The sequence below is a fragment of the Euprymna scolopes genome, chromosome 14 (assembly GCF_053919585.1).
Source record: "Euprymna scolopes isolate OS-2025 chromosome 14, ASM5391958v1, whole genome shotgun sequence".
In the NCBI taxonomy this organism is placed as follows: Eukaryota; Metazoa; Mollusca; class Cephalopoda; order Sepiida; family Sepiolidae; genus Euprymna; species Euprymna scolopes.
In genome coordinates, this window is record NC_136495.1 from 73,830,178 (window position 1) to 73,852,899 (window position 22,722).

General features: G+C 34.0%; 1 protein-coding gene across 8 annotated transcripts in view; it reads right to left on the reverse strand.

Moving 5' to 3' along the window:
* Positions 1 to 22,234, reverse strand: part of LOC145293089 (stearoyl-CoA desaturase 5-like) — a 131,776-nt gene extending 109,542 nt beyond the window's left edge. The window contains exons 1-2 of one of the 8 annotated variants that reach the window (XM_080139460.1): positions 21,659 to 22,118; positions 6,333 to 6,427 (exon numbers count right to left, since the gene is read on the reverse strand). The gene's annotated coding sequence lies outside the window, so the exon portion shown is untranslated. Of the gene's footprint in view, positions 1 to 6,332; positions 6,428 to 21,658 lie in introns of all 8 variants that reach the window. The other 7 variants (XM_080139454.1, XM_080139458.1, XM_080139456.1 and 4 more) reach the window with 7 other exon arrangements.
* Positions 22,235 to 22,722: the final 488 nt, after the last annotated feature.

Sequence of the window (22,722 nt, forward strand, 5' to 3'; positions counted from 1 at the left end):
TTTTCGTGAAAGATTGGCGAGGGGGGACCAGGGATTGGAGTTCAGACGAGCACCTGCCATGAAAATAACGATAAAACAAGGATAGGCTCGCAACGTCTCTTCTGTGGGAGAGGGGTTGCAGGGTAGAGAAAAGGGCATCCCCCACTAAACCACGAAGTCTATTTTGTACTCTGTCAAGGCATGATAGGCTGTTTTTGGCAGCTCCTGCCCAGATATGGCAACAGTATTCCATCCTTGGCCGTACTTGGCTTTTATATAGATAGAGAATTGCATCAGTAGTGAGATATCTTCTGGAGCGGTAGAAGGATCCCACCATCTTTCCTGCGACCTTGGCAACAGACTTGATGTACGTGTTCCATTTCAGATCAGGAGTAAAGGTCAAACCCAGAAGCTTGTCAAAACACGGGGCCTCACCCAGATATATAAAAAAAAAATAATTTTATAAAAACAGCAGGTTCTCTACAGTGTAATGTAGACTACAATGTATTCTGAACTACACCACTATGGGGAAGCATGTGTAGCTTTCTCCTAGTGCACCAGGATGGGTCCTTCACTGACTAAATACAATCAGTACCGATGCTACATTTTGTTCCTAGCCAAAAAAGGTAAAAGAAATACCTAGAGTCCTGTCAGTATTCCCCAATGTACAAGAGTGTCTCAGGTAATAAGCAAGAACCTTCCCTCCACCTCTCCAAAAAGGAGGCAGTAATTCCAAAGTATTTCCATGCCCGGTTCCACACTGGGCACAGAATCAATTTATAGCGAGAATTAAGTTCACAAAAAGAGACGCTTTAGTTTGGCTGCACAAATGTCAGTGTCAGTAGCGTAGTTATTCCATCACAAACAATGATGCCGCAAGCAACAAACAGATCAACCCACCTAACAAAGGAAGGTAATGAATCTTCAAAATCAAATATTACACTTTGATCTTCGCCTGAAATGCTGGATGTTAACAGATTCCCTTTTTAGGACAAAAATATGCAGAGAAGGAGCCAAGATTGGTAGATTTCTAAAGATATTTTGCTTGACTTACAGATAAGTTTACAGAAAGGTTTGAAAATTTTAAAGAATGGATCATTTTTATCAGTTCTATTCTCATACGTTCTATATTTTACAATGCATTGCTTACACTAAGCAGCATGGTCATGGTTGACAAATTGAGAACAATCAAACCCTATAGATTAAATAAAAGGTTCAGTTTATAAGACCTCAAAATTTGAAAAAAAAATGAATGTGAAAGAGAATGGAGGCTCTTAACCAAAAGATGGAAAAAAAGCTCCACTGAGGTTGCTCCAGTTCTCTCCAAACTGAACAAATGCCTTACCAAATCTTGCTTTTCTGACTGCTAGAAAATTACTTCTGTCGTACGAGTTTTCAAGAATAGTGGCAAAATAACTGACCCACTCAATTATCACCCTATTAGTCTGCTCACTCTTTGAGTTCTTAATCAAGCACTAGTCCACCACCTCAGATGCTTAACTTCTTTTTGATCAGCAGTTGGGCTGGTGCATCTATTAGTCTCTCGCTCTTGGATAGGGTTCAGAAGAGAGTCTGAAACCCGATAGGTCCTGAACAGTCATCTAAGCTTCAACCTCTGTCCCATCGACAATGTTGCATCCCTCTGCCTGTTCTATAAGTATTTTAATGGTGAATGCTCCGAGTTAAAAGCCCTTGTACCCCCCTCAATGTAAATACCCCCGAAAAACAAAATCCCACCTCTACATAATGGAGGCCCCTAGATGTAAGGAAGTCTTTTACTCTAATAGTTTCTTCCCCAGAACTGCTAGACTTTGGAACTCCCTTCCAGGTTCCTGCTTTCCCAACTGTACTGACATAGTATTAATGAATGAATACTTAATGTGATCAAATCCTTCTTCGGCGAGAAAGACCAAGATTGTCATTGATGGCCGTACGTCAAAACAATATAAACGTGGGTGTGCCGCAAGGGTCGATCTTGAGACCTTTACTAAATTCCTGATATTCATAAATGACTTTCCTGATAAAATTTTCTCAAAGCCGAGTATATTTTCTGACAACGCTTTATAACAGACAAGGGGAAAAAAACGAATGAACACACATCTAAGGCAATGGTTGAAACATTAGAAGACTTCCAGTCTAGTGGAATGGGGATGTAAATGGATGGTAACATTTAATGCTACTAAGACTAAGCTTCTTTCCTTTAACAATTACAAGAAACCTTCTCAATCACCGATTGCCATGACTAATAAGTCACCCGGAAGCTTTTTATTCAAACTCTTTGGTTTAATATTCACAAGCAACATTAATTGGATCAAAAACATTGAAGACATTGCCAGGTTTGCTGCAAGGAGGGCGAGTTCTTTATCATGCTAGAAAATTGCAAACACCTGGGAGTATCTTGTATATCTACAATGTCTGTTGCTGTCACATCTGGGCTGGTACATCTGCCACCAGTCTCATTCTTAGACAGGATCCAAAACAGATCCTAATAGGTCTCATTATCAACCAAATTCCAACCCCTGTACGAACGTGGAAATGCTGAATCCCTGTGCCCATTTTACAAGTACTTGTATATACTAGTCCACCACGACAAATTATGTCGAGTTCTGGACAATAAACAATCATTTATTTACCGCTAGCATCTTCCAAACCATTTACATGTAGTCAAAAAGAGAAAAAAAAAAAAAAAAAAAAATTATGTCGATTCTGGACAATAACTAATTATTTTTTACTCTCATCTTTACCGCCAGAGTTTTCCAAACTGTTTACATGTAGTCGACTAAAAAAAAAAAAAAAAAAAAAAAAAAAAACTAATGTTGGGGTTAACTGGCATATGTGTTAACGGACAAATTTACCCCACCCCTTTAAAGAAACAAACTCAAGGCACTAGTCCCCTCCCTATCTCAAACCAACAAGCAGGAAAATCCCACCCCTACTTTGGAAAAGCTTTCTACTCTAATAGCCACCCCTCTACCCTCATCCTTGCTTACCTGGTTGTACTGACATGCAAAAGTTCAAGTATATCGCAAACAGATATCTTAATACTCAACTCCCTACAAAGAATTGGTCCCAAATTTGAACTTCTTACATCCAAGTGGCACTGTGCCTTATTTGGGGTCAAATTAAAAGAAACAATCATATTTTTGGCATTGTAGCCTTCCTCGCACATTATATTCGTTTATCTAAAAAGATTAAGATTCTATTGTAATGTGAACAAACATCTAACTGCTCAACTCCAGTCCCCTATTAGACATGATCCCAAATAGTGACCTCTTACGTTCCAAGTGACAATATGCCTTGTTTGGAGAAAAATAAAACGAGGAAGGAGATCAATTTCACATAAAAATGATCACCCACTTTTATCAGATGTAAGTGTTGGGTGAGAAAGGTTTTTTGGGGTTTTTTTTATTCTTATGTATTGCAACCCGGACTTAGAGCTAATGATAGGGTTAAGAGGGACAGGTCTTTTCTTAATCTTAAACCTGGAGTAGAATGGGGGCTGACAAGATATTTTTGCCTAAGACACGCCGCTGCATGAAAGACAACGTCCCTCCCATGACCATGGAGAGTTAAGAGGCTCATCCACCATCCACATAATATTTTTCATTCAGTCATTTTAGAAATCGTCGTTTTCGTTACGAGACGAAAATCTTATATTAAAAATCACGTAATTTTTTTTTTTTTTTTTTTTTTTTTTTTTTTTTTAACGATTTTAAGCGATTAATGTGAATTTCCAAAGATTAAAAAAATTATGTCGATTCTGGACAATAACTAATTATTTTTTACCCTCATCTTTACCGCCAGAGTTTTCCAGACTGTTTACATGTAGTCGCCTAAAAAAAATAGAATCTCATTTTGGGGTAAACTGGCATATGTGTTAACATACAAATTTACTCCCCCACCCCTTTAAAGAATTAAAGTAAATTTCGTATAGTTAATATTTGGAGAAATAAAAATTACAAGATAGAAAATAAGCGACTTAACGAGTTTTAATGGAGAGAAATGCGTTAAAATTATTGCGCTATTGTGAAAAGATGGCGTGATTTTCTGGTGTATGTTGATACAGTAGTGTTAGCGTCGACGTTTCCCCAGAAAACAAAAAAATCGAATCTAAAAAAAAAATAAATAAAAAGATCCGGTTATTGTAATTATTAATGTACAACACTGATTCATGAACGACAATTTGGATGAATAAATTATTTCCATAAAAATGTTGCGTATAATACACGACAAAGAAAAAGAAAAAAAAAAAAAAAAAAAAGACGCAAAATTGACAGTATTTTCTTTTTTACCGGCACTCATATTCAGGGGTCATTTTAAATTTTCGTCTTCAACATTGCAACCTAATAAAAATCGTCATGACTTTTCATGAAAGCTGCGATAAAAAAAAACATTAAAAAGATCGATTAAAAGACATTATTATTATTATCAATAATTATTAATAGTTATCTACATTAAATAATGCAAGTATGAACAGTTTTTAATACGATCGTCAGATTCCCCTATTTCTTTAGAAATGGCTACGTGAAAGAAAATTCAAAACGCCCTCAAAAACGGATTTTTAAAAATGTATTTTATATTGTTAAATACGAGTGGACGAAACAAGCGAAAATAACTTGTTATATACATGTTTAAAACAATGCTGGATCGAATCATTTCCATTTTTTAATTTCGACACGTGACCAAACATTGTTCTTTCGTATGAAAGAGTTTTGTTATCTTTAAATGATAAAGTGTCCAAACTCTAAATCTAACATTTTTCTGTTTATTACTTGCTAAAATAATTAAAGTTGAACGTGTTACTTTAAGAGAAAGTAATAAAATCGATTTCTGGCTGTTTACATAGAATTCCAGGTGAATATTTTTCAGAGTTAAAGCGACTAATTAATTTTTAACGAGATTCATACAAGAGTGCTCAATACAAAAGGGAAAGATATAAAATGCTCATGTAAAGCAAAAAGTATATGTTGCTACACATTCATGAGTACGTTTCGATCAGACAGATACAAGTAATTAGAGGCCTCTTCAGACGATGCTACTTATAGAAAAGTACAGTCCGTAATGAAAAATTGAACACACACACGATAGTTTTATTTGATTTAAAATAATCTGTGCAGGTTGTTCCTATTTATTTGCTTCTCCACGAGGAGAGTTAGACAGTGTCGGTTTTTATGTATTTTGAATATATCCAGCTCCCAAAAAAGGGACATTCTGCATAGGAACAAAAATTAAAATGGTCACAGTCATGAAGGATTTCTCCTCCATTGACCAAGGACAGAAAAGGTGAAGTATAGAATCAGAACAGATACTGCACTGATTTTGGCCCAAAGGCCATTTGGTCAATATGCCAAATAATTGATCAATCAGTATCAACTAAAGACTTTCTTTTTAAAAGTTGTGGGGGTCTGTTTTGGACGCATATTCACATTTAAAATTGCCGGCAATAAGTATTTTTATGATAGTAAAACCTTTATTATCCTATATATTTTCGATCGATTTCGCTGGTGGCCATGTTTGTTTTGGCGCATGCGCGAAAACATGTCCATCAGAAGTTCAAGGACTTATTTGAAATGTTCCTACTTACTTGCTTTCCCACGAGGGCAGAGTTAGACAAAGTCGTTCTTTTTTTTAACGAGAAAAAGTTCTCAAAAGAGCACTGAGTTGAAACAAAAAATTTTTTTTTTAAATGGTCTCCGTCTAGGTTTCCTCCTTCACTGAAGGAGAGAAAATGATAATTTAGACAAAAATAAAGTCACAATTGTTTTAGGCACGATACTATTCGTTTTGGGCGGCAGGGGGAGGGGAGAGGGTCGAGAGTGCTTATTTGAAGAAATTTTTACATACTCTAAATAAGCCACTGTCACAAAAAATACTGCATATACTTCATAGCCTATATCCTATTTAAAAAGACCCCAAATGGTTTCAACGAAAAATTATTCACAAAAATAAACACGAATAATAATGGAAAGCAATATCAAATACAAACACCCAAAAAGAATTTTTTTAAAAATAAAAAAAAAATTTAAAAAAAAAAAATGCTAATAATGGGGCAGGTTAGTAAGGTTCTCCCAATCATTTGCTAAGTGTCAGAACGCCCACTGTTATGCAGGTCAACGGAAAATAAGCAGCTCGGTCTCTAAATGGGAGTGTGAGGGAGGGTAATAGATTAAAAATACAAAGGATGGAATACGAAAATGGATGGCGTTCTCCAAGATAGAACCAAGTGAAAAATAAATATGGAGGTAGAGCATTTTTGGAAGCTTTGTAGCACCGGGAAGCAAAAGAGAATCAGTCCTTATTCACAGAGAGAAAAGACTCTGAAGACACGAAATTCACAAGCCAGAAACACTTACCTTGAATATATTTGATTCAATTCTGTGTTACAGTAAGCATTAGGTCTTTTGCAAGCTTCAAGCTGGTTGCTGGCCTCTATGGTAATCCTTCCTAACTGAGGAAGATCAAGAAGTCAAGTATTAGATTCGCGATTTAATCCTTTCACAAGAAAGCTGGAAAGTTCAATAAAGTTGATGACGGGAAAAATAATCTGATCGGTTCTTCCTTTTTACAGAGTTCCCAAGCAGAGAAAATAATTCAATGTCCCATTTAAGACGAATAATCTGGATTGGGATTGTAGGAGCAAGAAAATCTACCTATCGGATGCTCGTAGAGACGTGACCAAACAGGTCTTCACATAAAATTCCATCTGGAACTAAATTTGGTGCATAAATTTGCATCAATGCAGAGGAACTTCCAGAGAAAATTCAACTCCAGCTTAACAAATTTCAACACTCCCAAAGAAGAGCAAAAAAGTAATGAATTCATTACTTTTTTTTCTTTAATACCTATAAAGAGAGGTTCCTGTCAAATTCGACAAGTTTGAACTATTTTAATTAAAATAAAAAGGGGGTTTAAATGATGCTACCAGAGCAAAGAATACGTTTTTTTTATAGCTAATAACTTAACATTTGTTTTAAACTGTTTTTTTTGTTTTTTTATTGCATTTCATCCCAAACAAGCCCCAATATAGGGGACTATAATCTGGGACATAATTTGCAGAGATACTATATAAGAAGTTGAGCAGCAAGATGTCTGTTTATATTACACTTGAACTTTTGCATGTCAGAAAAGCAGGAACCCGGGAGGGAATTCCAAAGTCTGGCAGTTCCAGGAAAAAAAAAAAAAAAAAAAAAAAAAACTAGAGTAGAAAGTATTCTGGCATCTGGGGATCTTTGTAGGGGGTGGGATTTTGCTACTTGTCAGGGGTATTTATGTAGAGGGGGTACAAGGGTTTGGAGCACTTAACATTAAAATGCTTGCAAAACAGGCAGAGGGATGTAATATTTTGTCGATGGGACAAAGGTTACAGCCTAGCCGACAGCAGAAGACCTATTAGGTTGGCGACTCTTGAACTCTGTTTAAGAGGACTAGTAGCAGATTCACCAGATCAAATGTGGCAAAAATACTCCATATATGGGCGAATGATGTCCTTATAAAGATACAGGACACTCTGGCGTAAGTAATTTTCTAGCACGGTAGAGAAAGCCCACTTTATTGCAGCAGCCTTGGCAATACTCTCAATGTATTTGTTCCAACTCATGTTCTTTATGAATGTTAAGCAGAGGAATTTGAACAAAATACTTTCAGGTAATATATCATTAGTCATGGCTATTGGTAGTTGAGAAGGTTTCTTGTAGTTAAAGGAAAGAAGCTTAGTCTTGGCAGCATTGAATGAGTCTATCCATTTTTGTCCCTATTCCACTACAGACTGGAGGTCTTCCTCTAGGGTTTCTGCTATTGCCTTGGATATGTGTTCATTAGTTTTTCCCTCATGTCCATTGTAAGACGGTGTTGTCAGCAAATATAATCATCTTAGATATTTTATCAGGGAGGTCATTTATCAATATCAGGAATAAAGGTCCAACAATTGACCCCTGACACATAGAAAAGTATGGGGGTGGGGTGGGGGGAATCAAAACAGTAAACAAGTGTTTAAAAAGAAAAAAGTGGTAGTGGGTAGGCAGGCTTGACCCTGTAATGCAGAGAAAAATAAAAAAAAATTTTTTTTTAAATCCTAACCTTAGTCAATGTCTATCACCCGACCGAAAGTTGAGAACGTCCAAATTAAGGCTAGTCAATCGAAAAGAAAGGAATTGCAAAAAAAAAAATAAATAAATAAAAATAAATAAAAAAAAATAAAAAAAAGAGCAAAGCAAAAACCGACCCCTCCTTGTCCAAAACGGCCGCGTTTAGGATGGCGGAATTAATGTTTTGGGACAATTTTGATATTTGTCATCTGAAGGATCGCAGTTTAAAACGATACCGGTTTCATCACCTCAGTCAAAAGTTTTTGCAACACACACGCACATACACATTTTGCCTTTTATATATTAGATAAGACGAGAAGTTTCATTTACAGGTTTTTTACGTATTAATATTAGCAGAAGAGCCGTGTGCTTTACAATCTGGACAAAGTCAATTTCCATAATCCTCTTCAAAGACTTCCACAGTCAAAGGTGTACCATATGTTGCATTCAACACACCACTGGGGAAAAAGTCACTTCAAACAAAACACGTAGGATAGAAATAAGCGCCCCCCCCCCATCCTCAAAGGCCATAACTGAACGTTTTATTTAATTCAGGTTGGACTTACGGTTAAAAGCGCAGTTTTAAGTGGCTTTTAAAAGTTGTATGTTCAATCCTTACAAGAGATGGTACCTGTGTAAATCTGATCTTTTAAACCAATTTAAATTTTATGTGAAAGTTACAGGTGTCGAAATTAATATAAATTCCAAAATTACAAGAACTGATCCAGTATGAAATAATCACAAGTAAAAATAGAATTTATTGAATTAGAATAGAATTCAAAAGTGGAGGAGTTGTGTGACCATCGTCATTTTTAAACACAGAATCTCAAAAGTAATTGTGAATTCTTTTATTTTTATTTTTTTTTTTTAACACAAATACATCTATTGGATCATTTTTCGCAATTTTTGGAATTTATACTAATTTTGACATGATGCATAAATACGTAATGTTTTCATCTGAAATACATTAGTTTAAGATCACTAAATAAACAGCCAGGAGATAACTCAAAACAACTTTTATGAATAAATAGTTCAGTTCAAAATTTCGGGTCTTTATTATTGTAGTGAAATTCGAAACTGAAATATTGTATTTAAAGTGAAACTAATAGTATCTACTGAACTGTCATGTCACAATGAGCATATTCAAAAATTATGAAAAATAAGGTAAAATAATATTTTAATGAAAATACCTTTCGAAGACAATAAGTGAAAATTGAGTTTTGTAAAAAAAAAAACAAAAAAACAGTTCGTATCATACCAAAAAAGGAGATAATTTTAAAGTTTTCGCCCAATTTAGCAAAACTTAATTTTCGCTAATTGTCTTCGAAAGCTATTTTCATTGATTAATTTTCTACCTTATGGTTTTTGTAAATCTTAGATATTTTCATTACTGTGACATGACAATTCAATAGATACCATTGGTTTCACTTGAAATTCAATATTTAAATTTTCAAATTTTGCTACAATAATGAAGAATCACAATTTCTGCCGGATATGGCTTACAGAATAAGAACAATCTACCATGGCTGATAAAATTTGCACAAAAATTAATATAGAAAAAGAGTCTTTAAAAAATCTACGTGATAAGGAAGAGAATCAAAAATGAAATTATAAAGAGGCAACTTTTTGGTCAGTAATAAATGGCAATTAGTGATGCCCAAACAATTGTTAGTGAAACTTATTCCAGCAGAGTTCTATTGCTCTCAAATATTTTTACTGTGCTGGTTAAATTAAAGTTTCGTCTGTGATTGTTTAAAAAAAATTTTTGCAAGTAGTCGGCTGCACGGTGAACGCTGGAAAGTCCCTTGCTTTGAAATGTTTTTGTTTTACATTTTTCTTTTTTAAATTATTTTTAAAGTTTGATGCTTATTCAAATAGGCACTTATGGTGGCAATTTTGTGAGAGATTTTACAATTATAAAGCAAGCCCTTCAATTGGCTGTTTGCCTACCCACTGTCTTTGTTTAGACCAATCAGATTAGTAGATATTTTAAACGCCAAGCGATGGGCTTGGAGATCTCTGAATACTTTTTCTTTTCAGTTCAAGCATCTGTGAAAGAAACATGGAACTCAACTCTCTGGATATGAGACATTTGGCTCATCTACCCTTTGTCTCCTTGAGACTACTTTTAAAGCCTATATGGTTAAGCTAAGTTATTATGTCTCCCAGAGACTTTAAGATCAAAATTATTGACCTGTCTTTAACGACAATTCCTTCAAATGAACATGCTTTATGAACTTCTGATGTCGAAGAGTTGAGAATCAAATTCATCATAAGGTATCATACCAACCCCTTCAAACGGCTGTAATTCCATTTTCGAACAGTGCTGAACCTTAATTCCAGTTGCTGAAGATAAAAGGATTATTACCTTTCAAGGTGTTACCAGCTCTATTCAGAGACAAAATAGGCATTTCCTTTTTTGCAATGAAGAATGAATAAAATGTTAAATTTTAGAGGTACGCTTTGTTGTAATTGTTAATTTTTTGCCACTGTCTTGGAGCAAAAACAGGTGAGGGGAAAATTCTCACAATTTAAAAAAAAAAAAAAAAATACAGAAAAGTCTGAATGATGCACATACTCGTCACAGAACAAAGATGTTATTCCAAAAATCATGTACTTCGATCAAGTTTTTATTATTCAAAATCAAACTTTACTACTAATCGTGTTTTCATCAGGCATGATGAATTCTGATGAAATAAGAGGGAGACAACTGAAATGGAAATGTCGCCATCAAAAATCATGGTGCTTATTTAAAACTAGCCTGGGTGTCCAGCGTTGCCCGGGTTTTGGGAGGTGTGTTGAGTATTATAAAAAAAAAAAAAAAACTGGTAGTAGGCAAGCAGGCTCGAACCCATACCGAAGGAGAAGAACGTAACGTCTTTGCCGTTGTGTCGATTGCCAAACCGGAAGTGGCGAAGGTTTAAATTAAGGCTAGTCAATCGAAAAGCGGGGAAGATTTTCGAAATATCGGCGAAAAAAGCGACCCCCTCCCTGTAGAAAAGGGCCTAATTAAGGGTGAAGGAATTAATATTTTTAGCCATTTTTTTTATATTTGTCATCCAAAGCATCGAGTTTCAAAACGATACCGATCTCGTGAAAATCCGTAGCCTCTGTCAAAAGTTTTAGGCAAACATACATACATTTAAACAGACAGGTGAGATTCATATAGATTACATAATAAAAAAAAAAAGTAGAAAAATCGTTATGATGTACTTTTCACGGAACGAGGATGCCATATTTAAAAAAATAAATTGATCGAGTAGTTTTGTTTGTAGTTTTTTTTCTAAGAAAAAGACAGGATCTGGGAGCGGCCATTTTTTTTTTTTTAAGGGCGATAATTCAATTCGACAATTCGAGATTTTGTATTCAAAATTTCGGAAACTTTAATCGCTAAAAAAAAAAAAAAAAAAAAAAAAAAATTGATTCTTTTAGTAAAGAAAAAAAAAATGATCAATTTAAGTAATTTTTGGAATATGACGTTCGTTTTGTGAACAGTAGGTACATGAGACTTCTGCATTTGTTTGTTTTTTTTTATAAATGTAATTCTAAATAATCACTTTATTTTATTTATATATATCAGTAAATTTTACGACGAGCCCCAGCGTATTATAAACACCCCAACCTCCTCACGTAAAGAACGGCTTTCGGAATAAACAACCCCACCCCAACTTCGAAAGCCGTTCTTAATATGGGGTAGTTTGGGTGTTTACACTATGCTGGGGCAGGTCATAAATAAAAAAAATAAAAATCGTTTCATTTCACTATTGAAAAAATAAAAAGCGCATAGTAAAACATTTCAAATGGATCTTTCCAAGGTGTTCACCGTGCAGCCAACTGCTTGCTTCGCAGAAATTCCTTGTGAACAATCAACAACGAAACTTGAATTTAACCTTAACTGCCAGTTAAGGTTAAATTCAAGTTTATTTTGACAAATTTAGAACATTAAGAGTTATAGCAACTTTAATCTTACATGAAAACATGGAGAACAAAAGAAATACAGGCGACAAAAATAAAGGGAGATAACTCAATTTTACCTTTTCAATGGACAGACTAAAATCGCAATACCTCAAAGTTTGATCAACTTGTTCTAAATCTGATGTGGTCTTCACGACTTTGAACTATTTAAAAAATGCTTGGGAGAAACGAAATATTTTAGTTAAATCGGTTTCCAAAAATATTCGTAAAAAAATGAAATAAAGATAACTTAAGGGTTAATTAGGATTTGGAGAAAACCACTGTAAACTCAACTCTAAGATAGGTAAACGTGTAAATGTTAGTGTGAAAATATTTAATCGATAAACCCTTAAACTACTGGTCACATAACACTGACATTAACAGGAAATAGTAATCATACCCCAAAGGTATTCTATAACGAGTAAAATCTTTCTTTGGATGGATGAATAATGCAATTAGAAGTCGGCAAGTTGAAATGCAAAATGTTCATTTCAACTTGCCGACATATTCGTATTACTTTTGCGCATGCGCAAATTCATTCAGAGCTTGAAGTGGTTTAATTTTAAATTGTTCATTTGTCGATAGCTTAAACGTTATGCAACGCGGCTGGAGCGCTAAATGTTTTGGTTTCGATTCTAGTTGACGGCACCCAAGTTTTTAACTTTTGAAATCACCATTATATATTTATTAGGCACAATATAATATTCAATAGAGAATTGGCTCTGTAATAAATACGAAATCTGCATGAATTAAAATATATTTAATCGTATTTTACGACCCGGCAAGACGAGCGCCCCCTCCCCTCGAGTTAGTTAAAAAGAAAAATGTCTTGTAAACTTATTTAAACTATTTACTTACCTCCCTACGAGGGCAGAGTTAAACAGGATCGGTTTTTAATGTGGGGAAAATCCAACTCCCCAAAAAGGGGCACTTTAGATAGGAACAAAAATTAAAATTGTCATGAAGGATTTCTCCACTGACCGAGGATAGAAAAGGTCAAGTGTAGCATCAGAACAGATACTATACCGTGATCTTGTCCTGAAGGACAAGGAAAATGTTAACCTAAAATTTAAAAAAAAAAAAAAAAAAAAAAAAAAAGGAAGAGGGTCAAATTAATTTAGTCAATATTGTAAACAAATTAAACGAGACATTTCAGATTTAACGAGTTTTAGAAAAAAAAATGGGTAAAACAAATCTATTTAATGTTAGTAACTTTTTTTCGCACAAGTTCTGGATGAGACCGCATAGGTTTGTTTTCCGTGGGGGGAGGGGGAAGAACAAAAAAGTTTTCGACCTGCCCCAGCATAGTATAAACACCCCAACCTCCATGTTAAGAACAGCTTTCGGAATAAACACCCCCATCCTCGAAAGCCGTTCTTAACATGGGGATGTTTATACTACGCTGGGCAGGTCGAAAATATAAACTGCCGAGAGCAGGAATCCGGATGACCAAAATATCTAAATGCATTTTTGGTTTGGGGGGGGGGGCATCATATTCGACCGGGAAAATGGAAACTTTAGGTGTGAAAGAGACCCTAGTTTCTACGTAAAAGATAACGCAAACAATGAAAAATATAGAAGTTAATTAAAAAGCGTCCATTTGACAACGAAGAAGCGACAAAGGATTTTGCGATCATCATTCCTATGGTCGACTATAAATCAATTTGAGCAATTGAATTGACGTCATAGAAGAAATAAAAACGATTTTTATTTCTAAATCTTTGAAAACATCTTTAAACACTAAATAGAAAAAATAAAATTGTAAGTTCTTATTTAGAATTCAACCTAATTAAAAAAAAACAAAAATACAGAAAATGTTTGATCATGTGCCAGTCATGGAACAAAGATGTCATATTCCAAAAACCACGTAAATTGATCCAGTAGTCTTACTTTTTCATCTATAAACAAGTTTTATGAGTAAGCAAAAATGGACCGTTTCGCGTCGCCATCTTCGAAAATACAAGGGCAGATAAGTCCACAATAACTCAAATTTGCGGAATTAGTTTTTCACATCAATCGCTTACAACAGATTTTCTTTATAAAAGAAAATATATATATTATATATTTATAATAGATCAATAGGCACGGCCAAAACGGATAAAGGTAGTATTTTTTGTCGGAGTTTCTTTAAAAATCAATCCAATTAATACAAAATTTTCATCGAGTAAGTGACGAATAACTGTATACTTTTCATAATCAGATATCACACACACACTAGTTAGTCCATGTGGCACTGGATGACGACGTCTTTTATTATTTGACTGACTCCAATTATGAATGAAGCCCGATGCGTGATCTGCCTGCAGTCTAGATTATCTACACTGCTTTGCACAGAAAGACAAGATTTGGGTTTTGATGGTAATAATTAGGGCTATGACAACAGCATATTCTTTTTTTGACTTTCGAGTATATATCCGACACAGACAATCAACCGAGAACCACATATCAACGAATATATACCAGAGAATCAAAACAAGGAAAAGAATATGCTGTTGTCATAGCCCTAGTGATTATATATTTTTACGAGAGAGAAAAAATATATATATATAAATAAATTAATTTTCTTTTATTGAGCCTAATATTGCTAATCTATATAATTATAAAACTCAAATGACCTGGTAACGGGTGTTGTAACCCAACATCCGGTTTACGACTTCCGGTTGCGCATGCGTACATAAATAATCGACGCGACAATAAAACATACTGTTTTAGTGTGTACGTTTTCAGCATCGCAATTTTTTTTTTGCGTTTAAATTATTCAAATAAATATTTTCTGCATTTTTTTTTTACGACATCGTTCATTTCCGTATTACGTTTAAGTTATTTTAACGCAATTTTCTTACAAATAAATCTACTTTAACCCGTTGACAACCATAAGAGCATTTTACAACGGTGATTTACCCACTCGCGTTCATTTTTTTTTCTTTTTAATTTCTCCATTTTTTAATAAACCTTGAAAGCATTCATACATTTTCTTCTACACTGCCAACATAAATAACCCAAAAAATATTTTTCTAATTTGCGTTACACATAAATCCACGCCACAATAAAACGTATTGTTTACTGTGTATGTTTTCAGTGTCCCAATTGGTTTTTTTTTTTTCGCGTTTAAATTAAAAGATATCAAGATTTGAATTTAACTTTACGTATAAGTATAGCAAACCACTTATAATTCAATGGCTTGTAAAAAATTTCTCATCCCAATTTACTCCCTGCAGAGGCAAAAGAATCAAACTCAAAATTTATTCAAAAGTAACAGCAATAAAAGTTTATTGGTTCTGGTAAAATCCATTTGCAAAACGGTGGCCAGTTTTGCCTCCAAACGCATAGAGCCAGTAGTATAAACTATTGTTGGAGTGTTAGTTTTGTTCCTCGAAAGGATCTATTTATATTCATGGTGGACTCGGCAGGAATATTGGCGCCTATAATTAAGCAAAATGCGAGTCGCTTGGGACTCTAGTTGAATTGAGATAAGATCCAATATTTGGTAAATAAAACAAGAAATGTTCACGAATGTCATCCTGTAATTAGGATAATTTCAGCAATATAAAATTGTCTTTGCTTGTAGAGATGTGATCTTTTGTTCACCAACAGTTTGGTGATACATGAAATTGATGTAGCTCCCTTCACGTGTGGGAGCTGCTGAATTGGAGTCCATCCCTTGCAGAGTTCCTGCTTGGACTAAAAAAAATAAAAGCATGATACAAAAAGGGCGCCAAGCAATTCACTTGACTCATTCAAAACTAACCAATCACGGCTGACCACCAAACTGCGTGGGCAGCCTAAACAAAAAATATGGCGAATGTAAATGGAATTTCTCACAGGCTGTAAGGTTTTTTTTTGTTTTTTTTTTTAAATAAACAATTATAAACAGAATGACTCATAAATTTTTTTTATTTTTTATTTTAATATACTTTCATAGAAATGTTTTTTGCTATGTTACGAAAAACTATTTTCTTTACGTTACAAGTGTCAAGCTCATACATTAATTCCATAGTTAATATAACATACTGACCCAAAGGGTCACGGGTAGTCTAGTATACTATTAAATAGTAAATGCTTTGAAGAATCGATACGAAAACAGAAAAATCGATAAATAATTGCGCATTTCGCTAAAAATACGATAATTTCTTTCAGTTGTTACATATTACATCAAGACGACCAAGCGTGATACTAGATGCAGGAATTGTTTCTAACACATACGGCGCCTAGCATTCCCAAAATGGTCACCCATCTGGTATTAGCCAGCTTTATCGTTGCTTAACTTCGGGGGTTATGCAGGCAACAAATATATATATATATAGCTTATGAAAAAACGAATCAACCCTTATCCTTGAGTGGCCTATCGGCCTTGATAAGTGATGACGCCTATGTAAAAAAAAAAAAAAAAAAAAAAAAAAAAAACAATCAAACCCTTATAAAGTTAGTTCTTCACTTAATCGTCAAAACAAAAGTTAATGCATGGAAATTTACAGGACTAAATGCATTACCGTAGTTTCTTCCAAACTATCATTAAATTTTGAATTTTTTTTTAATTTCACCATGCGAAATCTGTAGAGAGATAAAAGATGGAATTGTTTAAAATGTATGTACTTATGTTATATTTTTGCATATTCTAAATCTTATTTAGACAAAAAAAAAAAAAAAAAAAAAAAAAAAAAAAAAATTCATTCAAAAACTTAAAATATTTCATGTGTCATCCATCGAGACAAATGGCGGTGAAATGGTGTTTTGAAAATTTTAAATTCTATTAAAAATAGAACACGTTTTATATTCTGCTTTTCATATAAAATTGATTTAAAATGTTTTGTTTGGAATGAAGATTAAAAAAAAGGATGGGGCTGGAATAAACGTTTCGGCCACTATAACTTCCAAACTTCGGGCGCATCTTTAGGAATCTTCTAGTCGTTACTAGATTACGATGTTCGAAGACAGTGCGAACGTATTTAATGCGCAACCCAACCCCCTTATAATTTTCCTTTTTGTTGTTTTTTTTTCAATTTTTTTTAGCAGATTGTTGAGTGGACATTAGATTAACAAAAACAAAAGTTATTTAAAAATTTGGTACTTTAACAGTTTAAGACATTAAAAAAAATTGATCAAGTAGATTTTTTAGATCAATTAAAAGGGGTTAATACCATGCAAACTGTAAATTTGCGACGGATTTCATTATCAGATCTATGGCCTGCAACATCGAATATCCACCCCCCCCCCAAAAAAAAAAATTTAGTGGTCGGTGTTTTGTTGTAACGAAAGGTAATATTTACCTTTTAATTTATTTTAATAAATTAAACTCTAAATGCTGTTTTTAATTTGTGGTCTTTACGTTCTTTACTTTCGCTCAAGATTTCTTGGAATTTACCACTTCCCCCCCCCCCCTCCAATAAACCTTACTTTTTTTACGCCAACGCCGTTGGTGGGGAGGGGGGATTCCAGTTACATGTGGCATATTTAGCTTTTTTTTGGTGTTTTTTTTTCATTATTGGAAAACAAGATGGTCACCATTAAAAAATAAGGATTACTGAATGTCTTCAAATATAGATAACTGCGTGTTTACGTAATAAATAAATGCGATATTCGTTCTCAGCGTATCCGAAAACCTCTCTAGTCGACAAATTAGAGGTGAATGCCGAGTGGTCGGTAAACTAAAAATTTGCTAACAATTTGTTATGATACCGAGGTTCGATTTTTAGCAAGAAAAGCTAGTATTACAGATGGGGAGGGAGTATCGGCGCTTTAACTGGAGTTATCTCCCCGTGGCGTGTTTAACAAATTTCATAATGGCTGACTTCAACGCGCGCTCATAACGTGTTTTTCCGCTGTAAAAAAAAAAAAAAAACTACTACTGGATCAAATTAAATGACTTTTTTTTCTGAGATCTTCAGTCCAAAACGGATACATAAGCACCATAACATTTTCCGATATTTTCAATTTCTAATGTCTTGATTAAACTGTACAAGTAAAATATATATATATATATATATATATATATATATATATATATATACACACACGCCATTGTTCTACCCATGTTTCAAACTGATCGTCAAAATTTAAACTTCAAACGGTGATTGGAGTTATCTCCCCTGGCGGCCCCCTCCTCAACCGCGAAAAACAAGATGGCCGCGACAAGATCGATCTCATTAAAGATCGATTTTCGTCTATAAAAAAATTTAAATAAAACACTTGATCAAATTAAGTGTTTTTGTTTGAAAACTTTATTCCATAACATTTACGTACAATATAACTTTTCAATATTTTTATTATGTATTGATTAAACTAACCGACTTGAGTGTTAATGTGTATTCTTTATTTTAAGGCTATTAATCCCAACGCATTGACAGTTAACTTTTACTAAGAATTCTGAAAATAATTTTTTATACTTATGCACTTATGTTACCGTGCTGAAACGACGTTGTTATTTAGGAAGTTATTCTTAAAATGGAAGGGGATGGTGTTTTCTAACTATTCTCTACTTTCCTCTAACAATTTGATATAGTAAAACTTCAATTTAAGTTGAATTATTTAAAAATTGCACGGTAACATAAGCACCATAATTCTTTGTTACATTAAATGTAATTGACAAAGTTTTATAATAAAAAAAAAAAAAAAAAAAAAAAACATTCGAGTAATTCATTGAGGGAAAATTGATTTTTTCAACTGGTTTAGTAACCTCCCATATAACAATGAGTTAAGATTCCGAATTGCCATTGTTTTTAAATTAATTTTGGGGGGTTTGTATTACTGTACACAGATTCGAAAAAGTTGTCAAAAAACAAATATATAACAAATAAATGTTATCAAAGGCAAGATAAGTTAGTTTTCTACCAAACTGGATATATTTTTCGTGTTTTTATTCAATGTAACATTTATTCAGCTCGAAAACCATACAGTGTTTACCGATGTATTGGAACATTCAAGATGGCGTCTTATTCTCTCTTTAACACGGTAAGTGTGGGAAAAGATGTTATAAATAAAAAACCGGATAATACTGTTAAAAACTCGCTCAATATATGTTACCGTGACATAGGATGACATATATTCGGCGGGTTTTTAATAGTATTTTGTATAGTTTTTTATTTATAACACCTTTTTCCATACTTACGATGTTAAAGAGGGTGTGAGACGCCATCTTGAATTTTCGAATACATACATCGGTAAACACTATGTTTTTCGAGCTGAATAAATGTTACATTGAATAAAAACACAAAAAATATATCCAGTTTGGCAGAAAAGTAACTTATCTTGCCTTTGATAACATTTGTTATATATTTGTTTTTTGACAACTTTTTCGAATATGTGTACACACAAACCCCTTTTTTTTAATAATGGTAGGAAATTTTGCAAGTGTTGGAGGAAAAAGTTAAAACAATGTTATCAATATGCATGCGTGCACTGCACAGTTAGTTGCAGATGCAATAACTGAATTGCGAATGTTGTGCAGAAATGGAATTAATTCAGGTTCAAACTAAGGTTTTTGAGGGGGGGTATTTTTATTTATTTTTTTTTTATTTATTCTTTTAAAATATTGACACGAAAATGCGATAATTAACGAACGAAACAGGGCAACTGTGAGACACTGGTGCGTGCGCGTCGTGCAACGTACGCACCAGATGTCGACGGAAACGAGGGGGGGGGGTGACGACGCGCCACCAGATCGGGTGATATTTCATAACAATAAAACGTTTAAAGAGACGGAAAAACAATGAATATTTATTATCAGGCGAGATATTCGGGGGAGGGGGGGGGTGTTTTTTTTGTTTTTTTTTGTTTTTGTTTTTTTCGCTTTTCTTTGTGTGTATGGGGGTAAATAAATCCAGTTTCACAGATGTTTATATAAAGAAAAATTACCGTTAGAATGTAGGAAAGAAAATGAATGGCGGGGGGAATACGAATTAAACCAACTTTGAAATAATTATATGGTTATCATCAAGTTCCGTCACTCAGTCCGGTCATTGCCAGAAAGTGGGTACTTGATACAGTGATGCACTCCACTGTGCACTTATATTACCGTGCTGAAAAAACATTTTGAAAGCCGTTCTTAACATGGGGAAGGGAGGATGCTTTGTAACTATTCTGTACTTTCAATTAATGATTTAAAAAGATATGGTGAAACTGGGATTTAACTTAAAAATAGTACGGTAATCCAAGTAAGTGCAAAATGAAACGATATTATTTTTGTTATTGTATTTTTTTAAATAAGCAGACGTCGTACAGGTAAATTTTGGTTATAAATTTTTCTGTTCGCTTGCGTACTAAAAAAAAAAAAAAAAAAAAAAAACGCTCCGGGTAAAACCTTTGTAAACACCGGGTGACGGAACTTGAAGACAGCCAATTATATTAAAAAAGGTCAAATGGTGGGTTTTAATCAACAAGGACTTTAAAAACAAGCAACGAAAAGGGGGCGATAGAGGAAGGGGCACTGACTGTCTCTAAAAGTGAGAAAAAAAAATGGACACTTCAGGCCGTAAAATAAAACTCATGAATACCTTCTTTACTGAGCCTAAAAAAATAAAAATCGAATATGGTCCCAAGAGGTTATCCTTCCAGGAATTACCTTCTTCGAGAAGGGCGTATTGGTTTATTGCCGGTCGCCCCCCCCCCCCCGCCCTCATCAAGGGGAATGCCGACGAGTAATGCTATTTTTATAATCCACCAACAACCAGTGCCCCTTTTTCTTTTATGAGTAGGGGTAAATACTAAGGTCATTGCAAAATAGGGAGGCTCTTAGTTTTAGAGCCGGTCTGATGTGACTAGTTTCTACGTGAATGGTGCGGGGGAAAACGACATTTAAAAAAATCGATTTCGGTTGATTTAAATGAAGATCGAAATGTTGACGCGACATTTCAGCCTGACGAGGTTGAAAATATTTTCCACATAATATTAGATACCTTCGATACAATTTGAACCGAACAGGTTTTGTTTTTTTGTTTTTTTTAAATCCAAACCGAAGCTTAGTTTCAGGTCAGATAACGTGGTTTAGTTCGGTTCAAGTTTTGTAGAAGCATTTAATGTTGCCGTGAACCTGGTTATTCGACAATAATTTTGCAGTTTTTGCTGTGTAAAATTCTGTTAAATATTTCAAAGTTTTGCTTCATTGCATCATTTGTTTCTTGTTTTTTTTTGTATTCAAGTATTTATATTTTATAAACTATTACAAGAAAAAAAACGATTTAAAAAAAAAAAACTATTAAAAACAGCGTGGATACAAGACAAAAGAAATTAAGATATCTTCATAAAAAGTTAGGGTACGTATTCAGACTACTGGCCATGCTTTTTTTTTTTTTTTTTTTTTTTGTTAGCATTTTCAAGTTAAATCCAATTTTTACGGCATCTTTTGATTATTAAATTGTTATGTGAAAGTAGTTACGAAACACCCTCCTTTAATAATGTTAAAAATGGGTTTCTAACGTTATTATTTCAGTAAGGTCCGTAATCTGCATAAGTACCAACATTTGGGTTTTTTTTTTGTTTTGTTTTTATTTCGTGCAAACGATAACAAATTTTTCATTACTATTTTTTTTAATTTAATAATAAAATAAATTTAAAAAAAATAAATAAAACTGCGTGAAAATGACTGAAAAAGCGGGGAAAAATCCCGAATAATAAATCATATAGAATCTACGTATGCATATACTTACACGGATGTAGAAAACCTTGGCGTTCGGTAATAAACGTGGAATAATTGTATAGAAGAAACTCAAGAGAAAAAAAGGCGACAATGGTCCAGTCGCTTTCCAGATATAATTTTGGGGTAATTTTAAGTTCAATTCAAGATAATCAAAAATGTGCGAACGTTTCATCGGCGTGCAACACAACCATATGACGACGACGACAGATTTCATGTAATTATACCACGTGACAAGCACAGCAGCAGCAGCAGAGTAAAAAAAAAAAAAAAAAGCACCAGTCCTTTTTTTATCTCTGCCTATCTACATCTCTCTACTTTCTCTTTGTACCTAGTTTCCCTCCATCTCTCTGGCTATCTACATGATTCTACTTTCTCTTTAGACCAAGTCTCCCACTGTCTCTCTGTCTATCTACTTTCTCTTTAGAGCTATTCTCTTTCCATCTCTCTGACTATACATCGCTCTACTTTCTGTTTAGAAGAACCAATCTGTCTTTATCTATCTCTCCTATCTACATCTTTTTATTTTCTTTTTAGGCCTAGGCTCTTTCCATCTCTCTGCCTATCTGTATCTCTCTACTTTCTCTTTAGACTTAGTCTCTCTCTCTCTCTCTCTCTCTCTCTCTCTCTCTCTCTCTCTCTCTCTCTCTCTCTCCATCTCTTTGCCTATCTACATCTTTCTACTTTCCCTTTAAACCTAGTCTCTCCCCGTTTCTCTGCCTATGTACATCTACTTTCTCTTTGGACCTCGTCTATACAATAACAATAAACAATGGATTCTTTCGTCGATTTTAACATATGAGGTTCACGAAACAATTGTCCGAAATCCACACAGATTGTTTGTTTATAGCAGAGAAGCCTTGTGTAGAACAATTCACACTTTTTGGAGCAACTGCTTACCTCAGTCGGTACAATTGAATGTCACAGACAGAACAGGCAGTAGACCTAGACCTCAGGTTTTATATCAGAGTTTTCCTTTTAGATGCATGTCTTAGTAAATACTGAGTATGCATAAATTCCTTGTAAATTTTCATGTACAGAATTTAATTCCAAATTTTTCCATATGAAAAAATTATG